The sequence below is a fragment of the Sus scrofa genome, chromosome 4 (assembly GCF_054392235.1).
Source record: "Sus scrofa isolate SSC_HxYL_T2T_F1_AM1 chromosome 4, Sscrofa_HxYL_maternal_Yorkshire_Landrace_v2.0, whole genome shotgun sequence".
Taxonomy (NCBI): Eukaryota; Metazoa; Chordata; class Mammalia; order Artiodactyla; family Suidae; genus Sus; species Sus scrofa.
In genome coordinates, this window is record NC_139386.1 from 16,512,651 (window position 1) to 16,537,318 (window position 24,668).

Sequence of the window (24,668 nt, forward strand, 5' to 3'; positions counted from 1 at the left end):
GCATACAGGGCAGTGGTGGTGGGGAGTGGGTTTTTCCTGGCTAGAGGGGGATGATAGCTGAGCCCTGAAAAACAGGAAAGAATGGATGTTACAAAATGAGGAAGAAGGATGTTCCAGATGGGATGACAGTTTGGGCCAGGGGCTGGCAAGCTGTGGTCTACCTTTTTTTTTTTTTTTTTTTTTTTTTTTTTTTTTGGCTATTTCTTGCGCCGCTCCCACGGCATGTGGAGGTTCCCAGGCTAGGGGTCGAATCGGAGCTGTAGCCACTGGCCTACGCCAGAGCCACAGCAACGCGGGATCCGAGCCGCGTCTGCAACCTACACCACAGCTCACGGCAACGCCGGATCGTTAACCCACAAGCAAGGGCAGGGACTGAACCCACAGCCTCATGGTTCCTAGTCGGATTCGTTAACCACTGCGCCACGACGGGAAATCCCTACCTTTTGCTTTTATAAATAAAGTTCTTTTGGGACGCAGACAGCCAGGCCTACGTTTGCTTTTATGCTTTCACAGCAGAGCTGAGTAGTTGCAGCTCTGATCAGCACAGCCTAAAATTCTGACTATTTGCCCCTTTACAGAAAAGGTGAGCCAACCCATGGTCTGGACCAAGGCACAGAGGTCTGAGCAAACCATGGTGTCTGCTGAGGACCAGGGGAGAAGGGATCGGGGTACAACAGAGGAAGTGAGGTGGGAGGCCAGGAGTGATGGGACAGGGCGAGGTGCTGAGGGTGCTGGAGGTGGTGAGGAGGTGGATGCCAGGATTGAAGCTCTTGTTTCCAAGGAAGCAAAACAGCATCACAGAATTTTGCCAGAAGGGAGAGGTTCTGGGGATCTGGAGGGGCCTGGGGAGTGATGACCCCACAGGTGGGACCGCAAGTGGAAGTGGCCTGCAGGGGCTCTGGCATCCTCGTGGGTCTGGAAGGGATGCCTCTGTCAGAACAGGGAGGCCGAGGGGGACGTGGAGGCGAGGCCCTCCCTCCTGGCATCCTCCCACACCCCAAGTGGCTTCGGCTCTTTCACAAATTCTGATGCCAGCCTCTGAGCTTGGGGGTGTTGGAGAGGGAAGAGCCTGCTTCTGCAATAACAGTGAGGGATGTCCGAGAATAAAAAACATTAGTCAGACTCCAGCTTTGTTCTTTCCTTTCTCGTTCATTCATTTTAAATGCCTTGAATGAACTTACTCCCTCAGTCTCCATTTCAGCTCTCCTGTTCTTGAATTTAGCTCTCAGCCTCCTTTCTCTCCATGAAAACTGGGCTCAAAGTAAACAATTTCTTAAGGGCTGTGCCCAAGCATCACGCCAGGTTTTACTTTTCTCAGAGCCTGTGGCAGTGTCTGGTATGCATGGGCACTTAATAAAAATATTGGCTGAACCACTGAAATGACAAAAGTGGGTGGGATGCAGTTTCTGACTTAGGAGCTGTGTCATTTCTGTGTCTCAGCTGCCTCATCTGTAAAACGGGGATGATAACGGTCTTTACATCATATGGTTGTGAGGATTAAGTGAGTTTAACAAGAATTCCTTAGCATGGTACCTGAGTTAAGGCAAGAGCTCAACAGAATACTACAAAGCCACAGTCATCAAAACAGTATGGCATAGGCATAAAAATAGATGTATAGATCAGGAAAACAGAATAGCCCAGAAATAAACCCATGCACTTATGGCCAATTAATCTTTAACAAAGAAGGCAAGAAGATACAATGGAGAAAAGAATCATATTAGAACATTTTCTAACATCATGCACAAAAGTAAATTCAAAATAGATTAAACATCTAAATATAAGATTGGAAGCCATATGGAGTTTCCGTCGTGGCGCAGTAGTTAACGAATCTGACTAGGAACAATGAGGTTGCGGGTTCGGTCCCTGGCCTTGCTCATTGGGTTAAGGATCCGGCATCGCCATGAGCTGTGGTGTAGGTTGCAGACACAGCTCGGATCCCACGTTGCTGTGGCTCTGGCGTAGGCCGGTGGCTACAGCTCTGATTAGACCCCTAGCCTGGGAATCTCCATATGCTGTGGGAGCGGCCCAAGAAATGGCAAAAAGACAAAAAAAAAAAAAAAAAAAAAAAAAAAAATTGGAAACCATAAACCTCTTAAAAGGAAATATAGGTGGAACACTCTTTGACATAACCTGTAGCAATACTTTTTTGGAAATACATTTTGCTAAGGAAAAACAAACAAAAATAAACAAATACATTTTGCTAAGGAAATGCAAACAAAAATAAACCTAATTAAACTTAAAAGCTTTTGTACAGCAAAGGAAACCATTGACAAAATGAAAAGACAACACACTGAATAGGAAAAAATATTTGGCTGATAAGGGGTTAATATCCCAAATATATAAATAGCTTCTACAACTCAATACCAAAAAAACCAAACAACCCAATCAAAAACTAGGCACAGGACCTAAACAGACATTTTTCCAAGGAAGACACACGGGAAGCCAACAGGTTTGAAAAGATGCTCAACATCATTAATCATCAGAGAAATGCAAATTAAAATCACAATGAGATGTCACCTCACACCTGTCAGGATGGCTATGCCCCAAAAGAACACATAGAACAAGTGTTGGTAAAGATGTGGAGAAAAGGGAACCCACGCACACTGTTGGTGGGAATATAAACTGGTGTAGCCACAGCAGAAAATAGCATGGAGGTTCCTCAAAAAAACTAAAAATAGGTAGGGGAGAGAGAGGTACAATCTATTAGTTATAAAATAAGCTATAAGGACATATTGCATAACATAGGGAATATAGCCAATATTTATAACTATAAATGGAGTATAATCTTTAAAACTTGTGAATCACTATACTGTATACCTATAACATATAATATTGTGTAGCAACTATACTCTAAAAATCAAAACAAAACAAAGCAGAAATACTTTATGACCTAGCAATTCCATTCTGGGGTATATATCTGAAAAAAACAAAAATACTAAAAGATACATGCATGTCAACGTTCATAGCAGCAAAATCACACTACATTACATTAGCCAAGATATGGAAGCAATCTATTTTTTTTCTTTCCCTTTTTTTGGCGTGTCTTTTCTAGGTCCACACCCAAGGCATATGGACATTCCCAGGCTAGGGGTATAATCGGAGCTGTAACTGCCAGTCTATGCACCACAGCCACAGCAATGTGGAACCTGAGGCGAGTCTGTGACCTACACAACTCACGGCAACGCCAGATCCTCAACCCACTAGCGAGGCCAGGGATCAAACCCACAACCTCCTGGTTCCTAGACCGGATTCATTAACCACTGAGCCACGACAGGAACTCCCCTACTTTTTTTTCTTTTTATGGTCACACCTGTGGCATATGGAATTTCCTGGGATAGGGGTCAAATCAGAGCTGCAGCTGCCGGCCTATGCCACAGCCAGAGCAATGCTAGATCTTTGCCGCATCTGTGACCTATGCCATAGCCTGCAGCAATGCCTAGATCCTTAACCCACTGAACAAGGCCAGGGATCAAACCCACATCTTCATGGACACTGTGTTGGGTTCTTTCTTTCTTTTTTTTTTTGTTTTTTGTCTTTTTGCCACTTCTTGGGCTGCTCCCATGGCATATGGAGGTTCCCAGGCTAGGGGTTTGAATCGGAGCTGCAGCCGCCGGCCTACATCACAGCCACAGCAACTGGGGATCCGAGCTGCATCTGCAAGCTGTACCACAGCTCTCGGCAACGCCAGATCCTTAACCCACTGAGTAAGGCCAGGGATCGAACCCGCAGCTTCATGGTTCCTAGTCGGGTTCGTTAACCACTGAGCCACAACGGGAACTCCTGTGTTGGGTTCTTCATCTGCTGAGCCACACAGGAATTCCTGGAAGCAATCTAAGTATCCATCAACAGGTGAGTGGATAAAGAAGATATGGCATATATATATGCCTATATATATGTATATACACACACCAGTGGAATACTACTCAGCTATACAAAAGAATGAGATTTTGTCATTTGCAACAACATGGATGGACTTGGAAGGTATTATGCTAAGTGAAATAAGTCAGACAGAGAAAGATAAATACTGTATAATATCACATATGTGGAATCTGAAAAAAGTACAACAAACTAGTGAATATAACCCCCAAAAAGCAGACTCACCAAAATGGAGAACAAACAAGTGGTTTCTAATGGGGCGAGGGAAAGGGGGAGGAGCAAGATAGAAGCAGGGGATTAAGAGAGACCAACTACTATGTCTAATAGCAGTTGGTGACAAGGACGTATTGTACCACACGGGGGACATCACGAGTATTTAAAAACTGGGAAGCACTAGTTGTCACTTGAAACTTAGACAATATTGTACATCAACTGTATCTCGATGAAACAAAGAGAGAGAGATAGAGCTAAGTAGACATTAGCTGTTCGTTTCACTATTACTACCTGAATGCACCCAGAGAAGAGCAGCAGAGGGTTATGAAGGGTTAAAAAACAAAAGGTGGAATCGCTTCCACTGAAGAGTTCCAGAAAGGCTTTAGAGCAGAGGCGTGCCTGCAGTGCTTTCAGAGCGTGGTGGTGCGGTGTGTTTGGGAAGAATCCTAATGGCTTCGCTAGGCTGAAATGGAACGGTAATTGATTACTGATGTCTGCTCTGGGCAAGGAAAGGATCATGCTGGCGTGCCTGCCCTCTTGGCCTATGTTGTTCGTTTTAGGATTCAGACCTGTCAGGGCACATTCGGAATTCTGGCAGGACAGGCCTGCCAATAATGTTTTGAATTTTAAGGCCTAGGGGTTGTTTGGGAAGTAACGTATCCTTAGGGAAGGCATACATCCTGGCTCAGGAACACTGCCTTAGTCATCCGAAGGAAATGAAATTTTGACTGCAGCCTGGTGCCTGATCTTCATCAGATCATCCTTTGGCTCAGATCCCAAGGATCCATGCCTAATTCTGAGAGGAGGGGACAAGTAAAACTAACAGAGTTATCTCAGGAAAAATCTCAACATGATGCGGTGCTGCCAGAACCCCATAATGCATGGGGGGGGGTTCTCCTTGTCACAGCAGGGGAGGAGTGGGGGACACTGAGGTGGTCTGGGTGCTCTGTCAGATGCTGTGAGGCCTCTCAGCAACACGAGGGGGCTCACAGTGGCTCCGCAGAGGGAAGAGTCTCTACAGCATTCTCTGAGGACTCACCGGAATAGTGAGGGGACTGGAGAGGGTCAGGGCCCGGAGGCCCCACCACCAAGGGTGGGGATGAAGCCTCGTGCATAGTGACCCAAAGGTGAGCTGGGAGCCCTGAGAATCGCAGGTCATGGTTAGAGTGCCGCATGGGATGAGCGCTCTGAGCAAAGAGGAGGGAGGTATCGCTGCCTGGGGAGGGGGCAGAGGGGCTGGAAGGTCCACAGAGACCAGGGTGGAGCCAGGTGAAGCTGTGGATGGGATCTCGAAAAGGAGGGACAACCTGGACCAGGGGAGATGCACGAGCTCAGGTGCTGAGGCACGAGAGGAAGGCCGGGGCAGGGAACGGCGTGGGTTTGGGTGGAGGGGGGTCAGGAGCCCTGAGCTGGGGGATGCGGCTGGAAGGGGCAGGGAGTGGGGAAGGCAGACCAGAAGGAGCGTGAACGTGAAAAGCCAAGGACTCTGCTTTGGTCTTGGTTGAATTCCCAGTTCTTAAGGACAGCGGCTTGCACGGGGGAAAGCTCCATAAGAAACGATTAAGTGAGAGGATGGATGGATGGATGGAAGGAAGAAATCGGGATTGAAGGGGGGGATCGACGCTCCCCTTCCTTTTATTGAGAGCCAAATGGGAAGGAAACCCTGGTTGGGCTTTTAAAGGAAAGGAGACCTGACAAGCAAGATGATGAGCAAATACAGCAGAGAAGAAGGGTGTGTGTGTGCAGGCACGCACGCACATAAAGCAAAAGCGGAAGAGACAGGTGGTGTTCTCAGCCCCGAGCCTCAAAAAAGTACCTCTAGGTTTAAAAGAAAAAGGGAAAGAAAAGCGCTGGAGCCCCTCTTCCCCTGGATTGAAGCGAACCGCACAAAGCAAAGGGATGATTAGAGCCTTCCCAGGATGCAATGCAACTTCCTCCAGGCGCCAAGGGGGAAGGACCCCTCTTAACCTGGTCCCCGGTGCTCCCTTCTCAGCCTCCTCGGCTCAAAGGGACGTGGCTGGGGGATGCGCAGGCCAGGTTGCCCTGCGCAGCGGGGATGCCGCCGCGAATGAGCCTCCTCTCCTTGTTCTCGCCTCGGTGCCCGTCTTTGGAGCCTTGCTGAGAAGGAGGAAAACGGGGCCAAAGCTGAGATGAAAGCGCCTGTAATCTCATAAAAGAGCCAGGCGGAGGCTCTGAAAGGCACAGAGGAGCCGGCACCTGCCATTTGCACTTCAAGGCAGGCGGTTTGAAACCCACCAGGGCAAGAGGCCTGGCTGTCCTTTCCCGCCAGGGCCCGGGCTCGGGCTCGGGTGAGCGACGGCTGGGGACCAGAGCCTGCTGGTCGGTCAGTGGCCTGTCCCATGGGCTGCAGGGGGACGAGGAGGAGAGGCAGGCCAACCACTGAGTCCCCGCCGGAAATCCACATTCAGCAGAGCTGGAGACTTAAAAATCGAAGACCTCCTCTCCTTGCCGGGTGCAGTCGATAGCTATTGCCGTCTTTGGTCTTCGGACCACCGCACAATGGGGAAAAGTACCCACTGCCCCAAACGGCCCTTTCCCAAGGCCATCACAGAGTGAGAGCCTGCCGGAATTGAGAAAAGAATGTCTGCTTTAGATGGCACAGGAACGGAGCCACGAATGGAGCAGAAAGCTTTTGTTTGCTCCTCTGAGAAAGTCTGCAACCCTGCTCGAACCCAAGGCCTGGATGGGGTCCTGTTAACCACCCATAACTGGGAGCGGGAATGTTTTCTTGCCGCATAGAGCCAAGAAAGCAAAGGGAGGAAGAGATGGGTGACTTTCCCAGCAAAATCCCTACGTGATCCGTACGGGATTTCGGACAAATTTCTTGAAAGTTATTCCCTATTTTCCATAAAACTGAAAGGCATGCTCAGGGAAACCTCCACGTTTGAGGAGAGCACGTTGTCCTTTCAGGTTGTGAATCACCAGGATGGCGGGAGAGGCCACGGAGGCAGAGGGAAGCGGGAGGAGGGCTGCGTTCGGGGGTATGCGTCCTCACGGCCTGACTCGGCCACCTTCATAGGATGGCGGGCTCTTGGTTGTCACGGTGATGCTGGCGAGGCAGCCGTGTGTAGAGAGTCCCTGAAGAGGAGTCGGGAGACCTGAGTGCCCCTCCCGATCCCATTCCTGACGGACGTCCCTGCATTACTTAGAAAGCACGGGGATTGGACAGAATGAGCCTCAGGCTCCGGCTCTGGCCCCCTGGGCTCTGTGATGCCAGCTGGCTGGACCTAGAGGTGAAGGAACAGCGTCACGGAGGCGTGGCAAGAAGTGGGGGAGGGAGGCTGTCCAGAAGATGCACAGTCATGGCTGCAAGGAACGAGGCCCGGCGGACACAGCCTAGAGCTAGGTTTGGGGAAAGCAGAGAAGAAAGCAAGATGCTCCCCTTTGGGAATAATGTTAAAATATTTACGGCAGCAGGAAGCATCGTAAAAACAGAGATGGGCCTCCCCAAAGCAAGTGCTCTGGGAACAAGTGACCTGCAGATGCTGAACATCTGAAAAATCTGAGAGAGATGAGAAAGCTCCGATCACAAGGCAATGGGGAGAAAAGCATCTCTCCAGGAGCTGACTGAAGGATCTGTACTACCCCGAAAGATTTATTAGGGCGTGGAGGCCTGCTGTTGTGAGGAAGAAAATGGGTTGCAAGTTTTAATTAGTTGGGGTTTTGATAAGTGGCAGATCTCGGAAGCGGTGAAATGCCAAGCAATGGGCCTGAGAGGGCAGGTCCAGAGAAGCAGTGACAGGGTGGGCAATTCGCTCTGGCAGCAACATATGAGCTTGAAGCGAGGCCAGGGCTGAACAGGGGCCCGCAGGCGTGGCTGAGAAATAACCAGTGGGGCCCCCGTGCCTGTTCGTCGTAGGCCACAGCCATCTGCTCCGGCTGCTGCCCGCTCTGTCCCATTCTCTCCCCGCTTTACCATCTGCAGTTACGGCCACCCTGGCTGGTGGGACGAAGGCGCCTTTAGTGCCCTTCTGTTCCTCTGGCTTAGAACATGCTGCCACCTTGGCCCAGGCCTCCTGGCAGAGAGCTGGCTGCCAGGCTCGGCCAGCAGGATGAGGGCAGCTGCTCCCCAGGGCTGGTCGCGGGCTTGCATTCTTCCTTCCACAGCCTTCTCTGAGCACCTCCGAGGCGTCAAGGACTGTGCTAGATGCTGAGACAACAAGCAAACCTTTCTCCCTGGGTTCAAGGAGGAGGCAGGTAAGAAAACAGGCAGGGATGAGACCGTGGGTTAAGAACTGTGAATGAAGGGAGCAGAAAGGGGTCTGCGGGGGTGGTGATCAGGAAAGGCTTGCCCCAGGAGCCAGATGAACTCATGAAGGCTACAGTTACAGGGTGGATTCACCTGCAGACTTGGGGGAGCTGGCTGGGTGCTATGTACCCATCCTTCCTTTCTATCCATAATTGATAGTGTCACACCCTTTTAATTTTTTTAATCGTAAGAGAAAAAAAACCAGGTAAGGAGGTGGTTGGTTCAGGAAGGGGCCACGAGTGACTTCAGGCACATGTTCTGGGGTCAGTGAGCAAGTCCAAGCTAGAAGGGCACCACATTCCTGCGCTGCTGGGATGCGGCCCAGACTTCTCCATCAGTGCCCTTGACCCCCTGAGTTTGGGGCTGCTCAGGACAGAGCACCTCAGCCTTTGCTCTCTGCCTGTCCCTGGCACAAGGGGCAGGAGGAGGGCCACACAACTGGAGAATTTCCTCAGCTGCCTGATTCCTAGGCGTCTCAAACCGGCTGGCAAGTTTTTCAGGCTCAGCTAACTATGGCTGTGGTACCCAAAGGTGATTTCTCTCCCTTGAGACATGCCTCGCTCCGGCTCTGAGGCAGGCAGGCTCATGGACACATCATCTCTGGGGGCATGGAGGCTGCTGAGGGACCGCTACGGCGGTTAGGCTTAGGAGCTGGGCACAGCTGGCTTCCAATCTGGGTTTCTGCCAGGCAAACATGCACACAATGTTTAGGGCAGCACTATTCACAGTCATCAAAAAGTGAACATGTCTATCAACTGAGGCATGACAAACAAAATACGTACTATCCATGCAAAGGAGTCTTTTTCTTTTTTTTAACCCCCTTTTTATGGTCGCACTGGCAGCATTGGAAGCTCCCAGGCTAGGAGTCAAATCGGAGCTGCAGCTGCTGGCCTAGGCCACAGCCTCATCCATGGGGGATCTGAGCCACATCTGAGACTTATGCCACAGCTTGCAGCAATGCCGGATCCTTAACCCATTGAGCATGGCCAGGGATTGGACCCGAATTCTCACAGAGACAGCATCAGGTTCTTAACCCACTGAGCCACAATGGGTTCAATGCAACAGAGTCTTACTTAACCCCCCCACCAAAAAAAAGGGCATGAAGGGCTGACACATGCTACAAGCACAGGCCCTGAGAACACTATGCTAAGTGAAATAAACCAGCTACAAAAGACCATGTATTGTATGAAATGTCCAGAATGGGCAAATCTAGAAAGATGGCAGATTAGTGGTTGCCTAGAGCTTGGGGGGGAGGGGAAGAGGGAGGCCTGGGGGAACGGAGAGAATTGGGAAGTGACTGTAAATGGGTACAGGGCTTCTTTTGGGGGTGATGGAAAAATACCCTAAAATTGTGCTCAGTGTTGCACAACTCTGGTTATAATAAAACCTGCTGGATGGCACACTTCATGGGTGAATCATTCACTATATGAACTGTATCTCAATAAAGCTAGGGTAGGTACACCTCTTCTTGGCTCCTACTAAAGTCCCCAAGGGCAAAGCTTCCTTTCTTTCACCTGCCACTGTCTTCGGAGGATCTGGTACATAGTAGGTGTTTTTGCATTTGCTACTGAGTGAATATGTGGCCTTGGCCAACCTCCATAGACTCTTTGAGTCTTAATTTCTGCATCTGCAAAATGGAGATAAGAATGTCTTCTGCAAAGGGCTGCTGATTAGGAGACAAGGCCCAGGAGGCTGTTGGTGGGCCTGGGGCAACAACAGGGCTGATTAAAGGGGATCCCTTTGTGGTTTGGCGCTGGTGATCACTCGGCTCCACTGGGGGGGGGGTCCCCACCACTGAAAATGCCGTTTCTTAGCCACCTACCCACTTCTTATCACACATCCATTCTTAGAGCCCAGTGGCCACGCTGTCACACATGGCAGCCTACAGAGAGCAAGGAATCAGGCCGTAAGAGGCTGTCCAGGGCGAGAGGCCTGGCCAGCAGAGGGCTGGTGAACACATCAGATTGTATAGTATTTGCCTCTGACAGCCTCTCCCAGACTGTGTCTGTCACTGCCGGTCAGGGCTGACGCCAGCTCTGAGGCCATGCTGCATGCTAGCAGCGCCTGCTGAAAAGGCACAGTATTTTTAAAACAGTCAGCTGCGTGAAGGCCAAGACTCTGACCACAGGAAGCCACGCCACCATCCTTATGAGTTCATTTTGCAAAACACATGAAAAGGCATTTCCAGGCCCCTAGATACCCGGAGCTCTGAGTCACCGGTCCCCTCTCTTGCTTATGCTGGGGCCCCAAGAGCGCCAGCCAGGAGTGCTGTGCACAGTTCCTCTCACACCTCTGTCCCTTCTGGTCCTCTAAGCCCTCGGCGGAGCCGTTCCCTTCTTCTGGAAGGTGGCTCGCTTTCATCCTCCAGCATCCCCAAAACGTCCGCCCTCCATCTTTCGGGCGTCAGCTGGGCAGTACCCTCTCCGGAGAAGCCCACTCGATCCATTAAAGATGAAATTAGGTCTCTGTCACGTGGGCCTGGAGCTCCATCTCCCTTCTGTTTGCAGTCTCACGTTTATGATTCTCTGCCTTGGGTCTGTCCCCACCAGCTGTGAGCTCTGGGGCGGGGGCGGGAGGGGCTCTGCCTTGCTTACTGCAGTGACCCCAGGGCTGACGGCATGGGAGCCCCTCGATAAGCCCTTGCTCAGCCAAAGAGTCCCGCTTACATTCTCCTTTCTCTCTACTGCTTCCCTCTCTGCTGGGTGGTGGCCGTGCCCGTCCGGGTCCCTGTACCCCATGGAGCCAGAAGCAAGAGTGCTGGAGGAAACACTTCCGGCTCTGCTTGGAGGAGTCCTTGTGGGGGAGCGGGGAGAGGGAGGGGTGGGGTGGGGTGAGGGGTGGAGGTGGGGCGTGGGCGTGGCACGGGGGACAGGGAGGGTTGAGGAGATGGCGAGGCCAGCCTGCTGCCCCCTCCAACTCTGTCCACCCTCCCCCACCCGCACCTTGGGGAAGCCCCTCAGCCTCCGGGCACCACTGGGGAAGGGGACAGTTTAAAGCTGGCAGAGACCGGACCAAGCAATCCTACAATTGACTGTAAGGGGCCAACACAATGGTTTTTGGATATTTTGACCCAGATTCACAGTAAGCAATACATTTTACACGGCAATCCTGTGTGTGTGTGTGTGTGTGCGCGCGTGTGTGCGTGTGTGCGCGCACGCGTGCCTCCATATAAAAACAAAGTGGACAAATTTAGGGGTAGGAGAAAGAGGTCAAGATTAAGAGATCAAGAAGGAACCAACAGCTACAAAACAAGCTACTGGGATATACTGTACAACAATATAGGCAATACTTTATATTAATTATAAACGGAGTTTAGTCTTTAAATTTTTTTTTTGGTCTTTTTGCTATTTCTTGGGCCGCTCCCTCGGCATATGGAGGTTCCCAGGCTAGGGGTCAAATCGGAGCTATAGCCACCAGCCTACACCAGAGCCACAGCAACTCGAGATCCGAGCCACGTCTGCAACCTACACCACAGCTCACGGCAACGCCGGATCGTTAACCCACTGAGCAAGGCCAGGGATCGAACCTGCAACCTCATGGTTCCTAGTCGGATTCGTTAACCACTGCGCCACAACGGGAACTCCGTCTTTAAATTTTTGACTCACTATATTGTACACATGAAACTTACATGATTAAAAAACCCACAAATAAAAAAAGCCCACAAGTAGACACAATATTCCTCACCCTCACTAGGTTTGGTGTATTCTAAAACCTTCTATTGTTTTCTACTCCATTTCTTTTTTTTTTTTTTTTTTTTTTTAGGGCCATACCTGCAGCGCATGGAAGTTCCCAGGCTAGGGGTCGAATCAGAGCTGCAGCTGCAGGCCTATGCCACAGCCACAGCAACGCCAAATCCAAGCTGCGTCTGTGGCTGACACTACAGCTCATGGTAATGTCGGATTCTTTTTTTTAAATTTTTTTTTAAATATGTTTTTTATTTTTTTCCATTATAGCTGGTTTACAGTGTTCTGTCAATTTTCTCCTATACAGCATGGTGACTCAGTTACACATACATGTATACATTCTTTTTTCTCACGTTATCATGCTCCATCATAAGTGACCAGACATAGGTCCCAGTGCTACACAGCAGGATCTCATTGCTAATCCATTCCAAAGGCAATAGTCTGCATCTATTAACTCCAAGCTCCCCATTCATCCCACTCCCTCCCCCCCCCCCCCGGCAACCACAAGTCTATTCTCCAAGTTGTGATTTGCAATGTCGGATTCTTAACCCACTGAGTGGGACCAGGGATCAAACCCACGTCCTCATGGAAACTAGTTGGGTTCCTTGCTGCTGAGCCACAACTGGAACTCTTTTTTCCATTTCATTTCAAAGACACTCCTGGTCATGACTTACTAACAGGGTGCAGGCAGTACAGTGGGCAAGGCCCATGCTCAGAGGGGGTCCTGTGCTGGGGCTTTAGTGCTCCGCAGTTACCATGTTGAAATGCTTAATAATTTTACTTTGGATGCGTTTTGTAAGTGAAGTCTGATGGGACATATGGTCCTGCTTCCTAGGTTCTGGGCTGCTGCTCCCCACCCCCACCTGGCACCCCCGGCCGGTGCATCCCAGATGCCCAGAGGGTCTGCCCTCTCTCTGGAGTATCCCTGGGCCCAAGGGAGCTTGACATTAAATGTCAAATGAAAACACCAGGACAGACTGAGAGACTGAAGGAGAAAGGAAAAGCCTTGTTCCTTTTTGAACAAAGGGCCCTGCATTTTCATTTTACCCTGGGCCCCCTGAATTACATAGCCTGCCCTGCCCACTAGATGGATTTCACACCTACTTGGTGAATTGTGACCGGCAGTTCGAAAAACACTGCCCTGGACGGCAACATGTCACAGCTGTCGGAGACACAATCTTCGCTCAGACAGCTTGGTGTTTAGATCCCAGTCCTACTACGAGCTGCCTGTGTGGCCATGGCCTAGTCACTCAACTCTCAACTTCTGTGCCTTCATCTGCAAAACCAGGCTAGGGAGAGGATTTACCCTGAGAGGCAGGTGAGGGCTGACTAAGTATGGAAACATGCACAGGCAGTGCCCTGGGTTTAAGAAAGCAAGCAGTATTCATTACTACTAGATCCCTAAGGCGTTTGGCCTGGCTCTGATTTTTCCAGCTTTGAGTTATTTCTCTGAGGAGGGGATTTCTGAGCTGGGTTTTGAGGAGCATGTAGGAGTTTACCAGCTGAACAAGAAAGGGAAGGAGAACACTGGACAGACAGGCTGCAGAATGGAGGCTCACAGGTGTGGTATATTTAAGGGAAGTGGGAGCAGACCAGTTTGACAGTGTGTACATCTGGGAGTGAGGAGGTGAGCCACTGGGAGGTGGTGGGAGCAGGAGGCTGGGGGCAGGGTGCTATCCTGGGGAGTAGGCCCTGGACAACCTGGACTCACCTGGAGCCAGAGAAGGTGGGGAGGGTGTTAGGTGGGCACGAAGCATCATCAGACCTGTGCTTTCTAAGATCGCCATGGCTATGGCGTAGAAGATGGATGGAAGAGGGTAAAACCAAGGCTTCTGGAAGAGGCCAGGTACGAGATGCGAAGGGACAGAAAGCTGGGGTAGACGGCTCACCTAGGAAGCTGGCATGACTGTGAGAGGCAACTCGTGTGTAAGAAGAGGGGGGCAGGTCTGGGGGAGGCAGGAGGAAGATTAGCGGCCTGGGCCCTGGACGCCAGTGGGTAAGAAGGATGAGTGTTGAGTCTATTTTTAGAAACCTCTAGAGATGCAAAGAGCAATGAGTAATCACAAAGTCGTCCCATTTTTAACCAAATCGAAATCCTTTTGGTGACTGAGCCCAAGTCAGATAAACTGCTAAGCCGCGTTGCAGGTGAGTCCTAACTGCTCAGCGCCACAGGTTTCCGGACCCAGGTGGAAGACATTTTCAATTACGGAACAAGGGGAAACTCACTGACATCTATGGAAGGGTGGAAACTGCAGAGGAAACTTGAAAAGGTGATGAATCCCCTGGCCCGCGGGGGCCGGGCAAGTTTCCAGCTGCCAGCGGAGTTCTGCCAGGCCTGGGATGTGTGCTCAGAGCACAGCGGGCCAGACCAGGAGCCAAACCTTGACTTTTGGAAGCAACGCCAAAAGTCGCCTTCTCTTTCAGTTCCTCCTGGGCTTTCTTACTTGGTGGTCACGACCCTCGCCGCAGCTGTCACTGGCAAATGCTTTTTTTTTTTTCCTTACATTTTATTTTTTCGATTTATTTTTTATTAGGGTAGAGTTGATTTACAGTGTTGAGTCAATTTCTGCTGTACAGCAAAGTGACCCAGTCACACATATATACATTCTTTTTTCATATGATCTTCCATCGTGGTCTAGCCCAAGAGACTGGATATGGTTCTCTGCGCTCTATAGTAGGACCCCATTGCTTATTCTTTCTAAATGTTAATAGTTTGCATCTACGAACCCCAAATTCCCCATCCATCCCACTCCGGCCTGCCTCCCCCTTGGCAATCACAAGTCTGACTCCATGTCTGTGAGTCTGTTTGTTTTGCAGATAGGTTCACTTGTGCCCTATTTTGGATTCCATATATGTGATATTATGTGGTATTGGTCTTTCTCTTTCCGACTTCACTTGGTATGAGAATCACTAGGATTAGAGGCTTTTTAAGTATTCCGCAAAGTGAATTTGAGAGAGCAAGTCTCCAATGCCTGAGTGCTGGGTAGGTGTGAAAAAAGGATACTTCTTACAGTTTTAGGTCAAATGAAAGGAGAGATGGTGATAAGAATTTTCCAGGTGGCAAAGACTTTAATGTGTATACAGCACGTGCATACTCCTCTCTTGTGTGCACTCACAACAGCCCTGCAGGAGAGAGGGGGTAAGGACTGCCACCCCCATTTCACCCACATGGAACCCTCGCCATCTGCGAAGAGAGTTACAGGGTCACCAGGCGAGTATGGAGGCTGGCTGTCCTCCGTCCTCTCGTCATACTGTTCCACAGGGGGACCCTTGGGCTGCTTGGAGACCACAGAGATTTAGGAGGTGCAGCAACAGGCATTAAAATTAGTTTGGTTTGGATGGCACCTGCACCCCCCCCCCCACTTTTCTGGGGCATGTCAGGTGCTCTTCACTGGGCTCTTGGCTGGGGATGGCGGTTTAAAGGCACTAACACAGCTCCCTCTTCTGAGTACATAAGGGTCTGGTCCTTTTAGATCTTTGACTTCATTGAATCCTAACACACTTATGAGGTGGGTGTCATTCTAAGGGAATATCCTCGGACCTGACTTGGTGGCTCTGGGCATCCAGACAAAGAGGCCAGGGCAGGACTGGCTTCCTGCTAGTTACACGTGTTTCATTTCCCCAACATTCCTAGGAGGCTTCCCATTTTTAGGAAACTGAGGCTCAAGAAGTGTAAGGCTCAAAACAAACAAACAAACAAACAAACCCCTGAGGCCCAGAGGGTTTAAGCAGGTTGAGGACAGACCCCTGGGAAGGGGGAAGCCTTCATGCTCTGTCCCCTTCAGTTGAAACCATTATACTTTTTTTTTTTTTTTTTTCTCTTGGCCTCACCCGCAGCATATGGGAGTTCCCAGGCTAGGGGTCAAATTGGAGCTGCAGCTGCCAGCCTACACCTCAGCCACAGCCACGCCAGATCTGAGCTGCATCTGTGACCCCCACTGCAATTTGCAGCAACCCTGGATCCTTAAGCCACTGAGAGAGGCCAGGGATTGAACCCTCATCCTCACAGAGATAACGTCGGGTCCTTCATCAGCTGAGCTACAACGGGAACGCCACAACCATTCTACGTTTTGAATGTCACAAGCCTAACATCCGATTTGTCTGAAAATCCAAACGAGACAAGAGTATTTAGAGGAAAATCACCCCCCACCTCTGCTTCTCCGTTTCCAGTCCCCAGAAGTAACGGCTTTTAACAGGTTGGTGTCTATCCTTCCCACATGCGTATACACACCCACACATGGAGATTATTTTTCACAAGAGGGATCCCACCAGATTCATTATTCAGCACCCTGCATGATTCACCCGCCCGTGTATCACAGTTATCCTTCTCACCCACACGTAAAGAGTCACCCGTATCCTCTTGGACAGACTTCATTGTCTGAACGTAGCGCAAGCCACTCCCCTACGGACAGACTCTTAGGGTGTCTTCAATTACTCATGAATTCTGCACCGAACATAATCGTTAATGTAACTGATCCCTGAGCTGCAAGCTCTCAATAAACATTAGCTCAATTTTTAGCCTCCTTCTCTAGCTTTATTTAACGAACGGCCTCCCCTCAACTCCTATTGCAACTGCTCCTTTCAAAGCATCGGGCTTACCTATGTCTCCATCTCCTGACCATGAAAACTGTTTGCGTTCATGGCCCACGTGTCACAGATACCTAATCTGCTACTGAAAGGGGGTTTAGATAATCTTTGAATTGATACTACTTTTCCAAAATTTCCTGCTCATTCTCTAACTGCAGCTCATTTTTTTTTTTTTTTTTTTTTTTGCAGGAAACCGTGGTGGCATAAAGTAATGAAGGTTGTGGTTTAGGTTCCAAAGAGAAGCTAGAGAACTCCAGCCTACTGTGACGAAGGGAGGAAGCTGGAGAGCCCAACATTCCGGCTCTAGGTCAACTCATTCTACTCATTCAAACAACAAGAAGCTGAGTATTACCCACCACAGACTGCCTCCTCTCATGCATCCCCCAGACCTCTTACTTCTCCACCAAAGTCACCCCCCTTTCTTCCATTTCATAGTACCCCTAAAATTCAGACTTTGAGCTTCCTTATCTAGCTTTATTTAACTGATGGCATCCATTCAATTCCTATTGCCACTGCTCATTTCAAAGAGTTGGAGTGTTTCTTTCTTTTAACATTTTTTATCTTTTTTTTTAAGTTTAGTGAAATATAGTTAACTTCCAAGGTTGTGGTCACTTCTGCTGTATGACAAAGTGACCCAGTCATACATATACATATATCCATCCTCTCTCAGATTCTTTTTCCACATAGATTATCACAGAATCTTTCTTTTTTAGTCGTACCCACAGCATACAGAAGTTCCTGGGCCAGGGATCAAACCTGCACCACAGCAGTGACCCAAGCCACTGCAGTGACAATGCTGGATCCTTAACCTGCTGAGCCACTCGGGAATGCCGAGATTCAGACTGTGTTTCTTTTTCAAGACTCTCAAGCTCTGCTTTGCCTCTTGTGATCCTTTTTCCTTCAAGAAGGGCAGCAAAGCAGAGAAGAGGCTTGTGTTCTTTCTTCCGTCCTTGTGTTCCAAGATTCCTTTTTTTTTTTTAAAATCATTTTCTTTCTGCCTCAAGAACTTCTCTTAGCCATTCTTTGAGGGTAGGTCTGCTGGCAACAAATTCTCTTAGTTTTCCTTCATTTGAGAATGTCTCCATTTCCCTTTCATTCCTGAAGGAATATTTTTGGCTGGGTCTGGGATTCTGGGCTAATAGTTCTTTTAAAAATGTTGTGCCTCTTCCTTCTGGCCTCTATGGCTTCTGATGAGAAATCCCCTGCCATTCATATTGTTTTCCACTATAAACAGTCACTTCTCACTCAGTGATTTCAAGATTTTTATCTCCAGTGTTCAGATGCTTGAGTATGGTGTGTCTTGGTTTTTTTTTTTTTTTTTTTTTTTTTTAGATTTATACTATTTGGGATTTGCTCAGTTTCTTGAATCTGCAGGTTTATGTCTTTTCCCAAATTTGGAAAGGTTCCAGCCATATTTATTTGAGTAATTTTTCAGCTCCATTGTCTTTTTCTTCTCTGTCCATGACCCTGAGAACATGAATATTCAACCTTCTGTTATAGTCCCCATCGATCCCTGAGGTCCTGTGCATGCCCTGCCCCTGCCCGGTCCATTTTCTGTTTGTTGTTCAGATCGGGCACATTCTATTGTTCTATTTTCAAGATCATGGATTCTTCCCTCTGTCCCCTCCACTGTTCCTGAGCTCATCCAGTGAGGTTTTAATTTCAGTTATATTTTTCAGTTTAAAATGTTCCAGGGGGTTCTTTTTGTCTTCTCTTTCTTGGTTGAGACTCTATTTTTTTTATATGTTTCTTGTTCCTAATTGCTCATGGACGCATTTTTAGGGTGGCTGTTTTAAAATCTTTGTCAGATAATTGTAACATCTGTGTCATCTTGGTGTTGGGGCAGCTATTGACTGTCTTTTTTCCTTTCGTTTGAGGTCTTCTTGGTATGAGTGATTTTTTTCAAAAACTGAAATGTGCAGTGTGGGGATTATGCTGCAAGAGTTTGCATCTCTCATGAAACCTTCTATTTTAGCTGGATTCGGGAAGGGATACCACCTCATTAATGCCAAGTGGACGTCCAGGCACCCCACTTGTCTTTGTTGACATGCGAGCAGGTTGTTTCTTCATCACTGAGCTGGGCTGGGAGCTTCAGTTCTCCACAGGTTTTCAGTGATGTCTCTAGCTGGGAAGGGCCGGGAGCGCCTCCTCATTGCTTCCAGGGGGCCTTCAGCAACACCAAGGACATGGGTGTGGCGAGGTCACCGCCTTCTTTTTTTTTCTTTTTAGGGCCGCACCTGCCGTACATGGAAGTTCCCAGGCTAGGGGCAGAATCGGGGCTACAGCTGCCAGCCTATGCCAGAGCCATAGCAATATGGGATCCAAGCCAATCTGCAATCTACACCACAGCTCCCAGCAATGCTGGATCCTTAACCCCCGAGCGAGGCCAGGGATTGAACCCGAATCCTCATGGGCACTAGTCGGACTTGTTACCGCTAAGTCACAGTGGGAACTCCTAGGTTATCTCCTTACTCGTCCTTCTCTGACCCCACCCTGAGTGGGGGGGCGGGTAAGGACGAGAGGGAGGTTGGGGTGCCCTGTTACAACTTGCTAGGGTGGAAGCTGAGGCTCCCCATCTGACCTTTGTTCATGAGATGGGGGCTGAGCCACAGTTTTTTTTCTGGGATGTCTGGCTCAAGAAGTGTGGTTATTATCTAAAAGTTTTCAGCTTCCTAGGCTGCCCCTTTCCTGGTCCCTTGTGCTAGAGAGCAAGCGAGCAGGCTTTTTTGGAAGATTTTTTTTTTTTTTTTGGTCAGTGTCCACTGGCATTTCTGAGTTGATGACTTCTTTAGCTCCAAGTTTGGGTTAGATGAAGCAACACACACACACACACACACACACACACACACAAACAAAAACAAAAACCCCAGGGAACCTCACAACCCAGGAAACCACCGTGTCGTCTGATGGTCTGTCTTATTTCTACCTTTCAGCATTTTCTTATGTTTGTTTTGTACATAATATCCAGAGTTTTCAGTTGTATTTTGTAGTAGGAATAGAGTGTGTCTGCTCCATCCTCGAAGAAGTAGCTGTCCATCAACAGCGATTTTCACTCCCATATCCCACATCCTAGCCACGCTCTACCCTTAGACACTTCTATCCACCCAACGTACAACATCAACTTCATCTTTTTTTGCTTTTTTTTAGGGCCACACCTGCGGCCTGTGGAAGTTCCTAGGCTAGGGGTCGATTCAGAGCAACAGCTGCTGGTCTACAGCCACAGCAACACAGGATCCAAGCCACATCTGCCACCTACATCACAGCTCATGGCTACGCCAGATCCTTAACCCACTGAGTGAGGCCAGGGATCCAATCTGCATCCTCATGGATACTAGTCTGGTTTATAACCCACTGAGCCCCCATGGGAACTCCCAACCAACTTCATGAAGATGAGGAGGGAGGAAACTGAATGTAAGGAGACACCAGAGCAACGCGCCATTCCCCTTTCCAAAGTCTTTCTTTCTGCTTGTCTGCAGACCAGACTCGGAGCTCATCGGCCTGACAATGGACACTCTTCACAGTCCTGGCCTCTGTCTTCTTTTTCACCCAGACCCCCTTCCCTTGTGTTCAGAAGCTTATCTTCTGCCCGTGTATCTGCCCTTCTCACTCCATCCTTGCACATAAGACCCATTTCTCTCTCTCTCTTTTTTTGTTTGTTTGTTTTTTGCTTTTTTAGGGCTGCACTCACGGCCTATGGAGGTTCCTAGGCTAGGGGTCAAATGGGAGCTATAGCTGCCAGCCTAAACCACAGCCACAGTAACACCAGATCTGAGCCGCGTCTGCGACCTACACCACAGCTCACAGCAATCTGGATCCTTAACCCATTGAATGAGGCCAGGGATCAAACCCACCACCTCATGGTTCCTAGTTGGATTCGTTTCCACTGTGCCATGACGGGAACTCCAGGACCCATTTCTCAATGCCCATTTTCTCCCATGAGACCTTGCAGCTGAAAATGAAGGCCATCCTAGGACTTGGCATTTATACTGGACATTGATAATTACTGAAGATGTGCCATTTACCTCATCAGTTGGATTTTAAATTCATTAAAGGCCTGGGTCATGCTTGATTTTACTCTGTCTCGTGCTGCACACTAAACAGCTGATAGATACTTTTTGGGAAACAGTGACTAAAGGCCCTTGCCTGTCAGTGTGAATCTGACGGAAGGATTCGGAGAATGAAATAAAAACCTAGCATCAAGCAGATAAGATTAGCTATCGGCAAAGTTATCTTAAATGCAGATAAGACAGAAGCTGGAGAGTAGGAAGGATTTGGAGTGTCTGTACTAATAACTGGAGTTATTAATACACCTAAATAAAGAATAAATTTAGAAGGGAGCTGCGTGAAGCAGTCATCCAACTAGGAGGAGTGTCCTGGCCTCGGGGGAAGCCCAGGGAGCCTGGAGACAAGGAGCAGCTCTGCTGTGGCCATAGATTCCAGCTGGAGGCCATGCAGATGTGAATCCCAGAACCACCTCCCTTGAGTGGACTTGGTGCCCACCCAGGCGGCCTTGGGAATCCAGCCTCCCATCTTCACTTCTGTTCAGAGTCTAGGAAGTGACCTAAAGATGCCATTGTGGAGCTCCCGTCGTGGCTCAGTGGTTAATGAATCCAACGAGGAACCATGAGGTTTTGGGTTCAATCCCTGGCCTCGCTCAGTGGGTTAAGGATCGGTGTTGCTGTGAAGTGTGGTGTAGGTCGCAGTGTGGCTTGCATCCCGTGTTGCTGTGGCTGTGGTGTAGACCCCTGGCCTGGGAACCTCCATATGCCATGGGTGTGGCCCTAGAAAAGACAGAAAAAAAAAAAAGATGCAATTGTCTGGGCCCTTGGCAGTCTTATTTTTCCCTTATTGGTCTCTTATGAGTTTGGTTAAAAAAATCATTTATAACATCAATCATTTTAAATAAACAACAACAACAACTAAAGAGCTGTCCAGTGCCTCCTGCGTGCTGGATGGGGATGTGCTGCTCAGAGATCATCTCCTTTCGTCATCGCCATCATCTGCATGGGGCAAGTCCTATGACTGCCCGCCTCACGGATGGAGAACTTGAGTCTCAGAGAGATCACTTTACTCGCTCAAGCTCACAAGAGTCAGAGCCAGGATTTCAGCCCAAGCCTCCTAATGGCAAGATCCACGCTTTACCGCTGGGCTTTCTAACACAGTCGTATGCGCCACCCTCTGTTCTAAGAGCCTTACCTATATGAATGCCTACAACCCTCCAAATAACTCCTTGGGGTAGGTACCCCTTCTAACCCCAATTTACAGCTGAGGAAACAGAGACACACAGCAATTGTGTAACTTGCCCAGAGTCACACAGCGAGTATGTGGGCAGCAGGATGTGAAGTCAGGCAATGTGGCAAAAGACCATCATGTGACGCTGCCTCTCTTGAGTCACTGGCTTGACTCCTTCTAATAGACCTGATGAGCCCCTTGTGGGGAAGAACTCCATCTTACTCGTTTTGCTGCCCTCAAGAGCTATTGCAGTGCTGGCACAAGGGAAGCCTGTAATCCACTGGAGCATTTGGGTTCCTGGAAGTGCAGCCCACCAGCCGCCCACCCTGTCCCAGCCACATTCTCATTTCACAAAGCCCCTTGAATTTGCAGCTGATCTTCAGGAGGTTTATGCCAGGCTGAAGGCGTCTCATGGAGTTTCATGCACAGAATACAAATTCAAGGGCGAGGGCTAGGAATAGTTCCTATCGGAGTGTATTTTTCACATTTGGGGAGCTGAGTTTCCAAGTCACTCAGTCCTGGTAGCAGAAGACCAGCAAATCCCATCCCAGCACCATCCCCTGAGTCCCGCTGGGACTTGAAAGATGTATCAAAGTGGCTAAAGGTACCATGTTAGCCCAGTGGTTCTCAAGGATGGATGATTCTGTCCCCTCTAGAGGACACCTGGCAACAAAGGAAGGCATTTTTGGTTGTCACAAGGATGGGGAGGGGGTTGCTACTGGCATCTGGTGGGTAGAGGCCGGGGTACTGCCACACACCCTACAATGCCCGGAGAATCCGTCACAGCAGAGAATTAGCCAGCCCCAGATGCCAACAACGCTGAGGCTGAGAAAGCCTGATGAGCCTAGCAGCCCCCAAATCTGCATGGACCAGTGGTTTTAAAGAGGAAGCATCACTCGACAATTAAATTAGGTTTTATGAGACTTCATTCCAGGAGAGCAGGTATCCATCACTGGGGGCAAAAAGAGAAGCGAGCCTTCCATGCCAAAGCAAAACCACCCTTGGTTGGGGCACACGCTCCGAGACAGAACTTTTGCAAAGTGAGGTCTTCAGGGCCTCCTACCACAAAGCCACTTGGGAAGCTTATTAAATGCAAACCGCCTCAAACCCGCTGAATTAGGCTCTCTCCGTGAGCGTACGGGGGATCTACGTTTTTAGAACACCCCGACATGATTCAGATGCACGCTGACATTTTTCTTCCATTCTTCCAGAAGTAGGAGAGATAAATTGGGGGGTGGGGGAGGAATGCGGTAGACCGACCATATGCATGGCGGTTTTAAAAAAGTTAACTAAAAATGCTCACATTCTTGAGCGGTTCCTCTGACTTCAGTTGGGTCTGCACCACATGGTCTTGTGAGTTACGCCCGACTTAGACGAACACCACCCGGAGGCTTCCTAATAATTAAAAACAACTGTTTTGTAACACTGCAAATCAATTATACGCTAATAAAAAATAAATTTAAAAGAATAAAGTAAAAAAAAATTGTTTTCTAAATTCTAGCATCATTCTAAGCAGAGATACTTATCACAGGCTTGACCACTCGTTATTTTTGCCCCTAATACTCCTGGGAATACAACCATCACTATGAAAATGATCAATACTTAAAATCGGCAGGCAGGATGTGCAAGAAGCAGTGCCTTATGGCAGAGCAATTCCAGTCTGCCAGGAGAAGGCTAATAATTGAGCCTGCATGCTCTCTGGATGCAGACATGCATGGCTTTTCATTCGGAACCTCAGAGCCTCCTTTGCAGGGATGGATGACAATCCCCGCTGCTTTCTGGAGGAGGAAGAGTAGAGTGTGCAAGGGAGTAGGTACCTGACTGTGACACTGTGCCCTCATTGACAGCTGCCAGCTTCCATCTATGAACCTCTGAAAACAACCATCGTATTTTGTTTCTTTTTGTCTTTTTAGGGCCACATCCGTGGCATATGGAAGTTCCCAGGCTAGGGGTCGAATTGGAGCTGTAGCCGCCAGCCTACGCCACAGCCACTGCAACGCCAGATCCAAGCTGCGTCTGTGACCTGCACCACAGCTCATGGCAATGCCAGATCCTTAACCCACTGAGCGAGGCCAGGGATTAAACCTGTGTCCTCATGCGTACTAGCCAGATTCGTTTCCACTGAGCCATGATGGGAACTTCAAAACAACCATCTTAAAGCCAGCACTGGGATGAAATGAAGGACCAACATACTTTTGAGGCTCAGAAACTGGAACCCACAAGTGTGATGAAGAGAAGTCATTTCAACCATAAACTGGTTTCCAGGATCATCCTCCTGCTCCCTGAGCGCCCCCTGCCCCTCCCTCTCTAGGTTGGGAGTGGCAGAGGGAAAAGCTTGATGTGCTGAAGGCTCCCAAACCATTCACGTCTCTGCTAAAAATCAGAACAAATGTCTGCTGTCTGTTTTTCTCTTTACACCCTTTTCCAAAAAGGCTAAACCTGACACGACGTTAGTTTTCACCAGGCTCTGCACCCAGCCCACCTCGCCCTTGCTACCAACGCAGCGAGTTCAGCAGCAGGGGCAGGGAATTATGAGCCCTGGACTTGCTGACACCACCTTATTTTTGTCTTTCCCTCCGATCTGCACTAAGCTGCCTGCATAATTTCCACCTCAGGTGAAACCTCTGTCTTAGTTGTTGTCTTCTTGAAACGCACTGATTTTCCATGAAAGTCAGGAGACTGGGAAGTGGGACGGGGGGTGTGACTGTGGAACTGGGTTAAGAGGAGGGTCAGACCTAACATGCTAGACTCAGGTAAGACAGACGCAGAAGGAAAAAAAGAAAAGGAAAAAAGAAACCTGTGACAGC

General features: G+C 49.1%; 1 protein-coding gene across 10 annotated transcripts in view; it reads right to left on the bottom strand.

Moving 5' to 3' along the window:
* The window catches only part of ZHX2 (zinc fingers and homeoboxes 2), a 179,384-nt gene that overhangs the window by 48,497 nt on the left and 106,219 nt on the right, over positions 1-24,668 (bottom strand). For 2 of the 10 annotated variants that reach the window (XR_014843405.1, XM_021088974.2), the window contains exon 3: positions 23,165-23,256. The exons of the other annotated variants lie outside the window; for them this stretch is intronic. The gene's annotated coding sequence lies outside the window, so the exon portion shown is untranslated. The remainder of the gene's footprint in view (positions 1-23,164; positions 23,257-24,668) is intronic. 10 annotated transcript variants of the gene reach the window in all.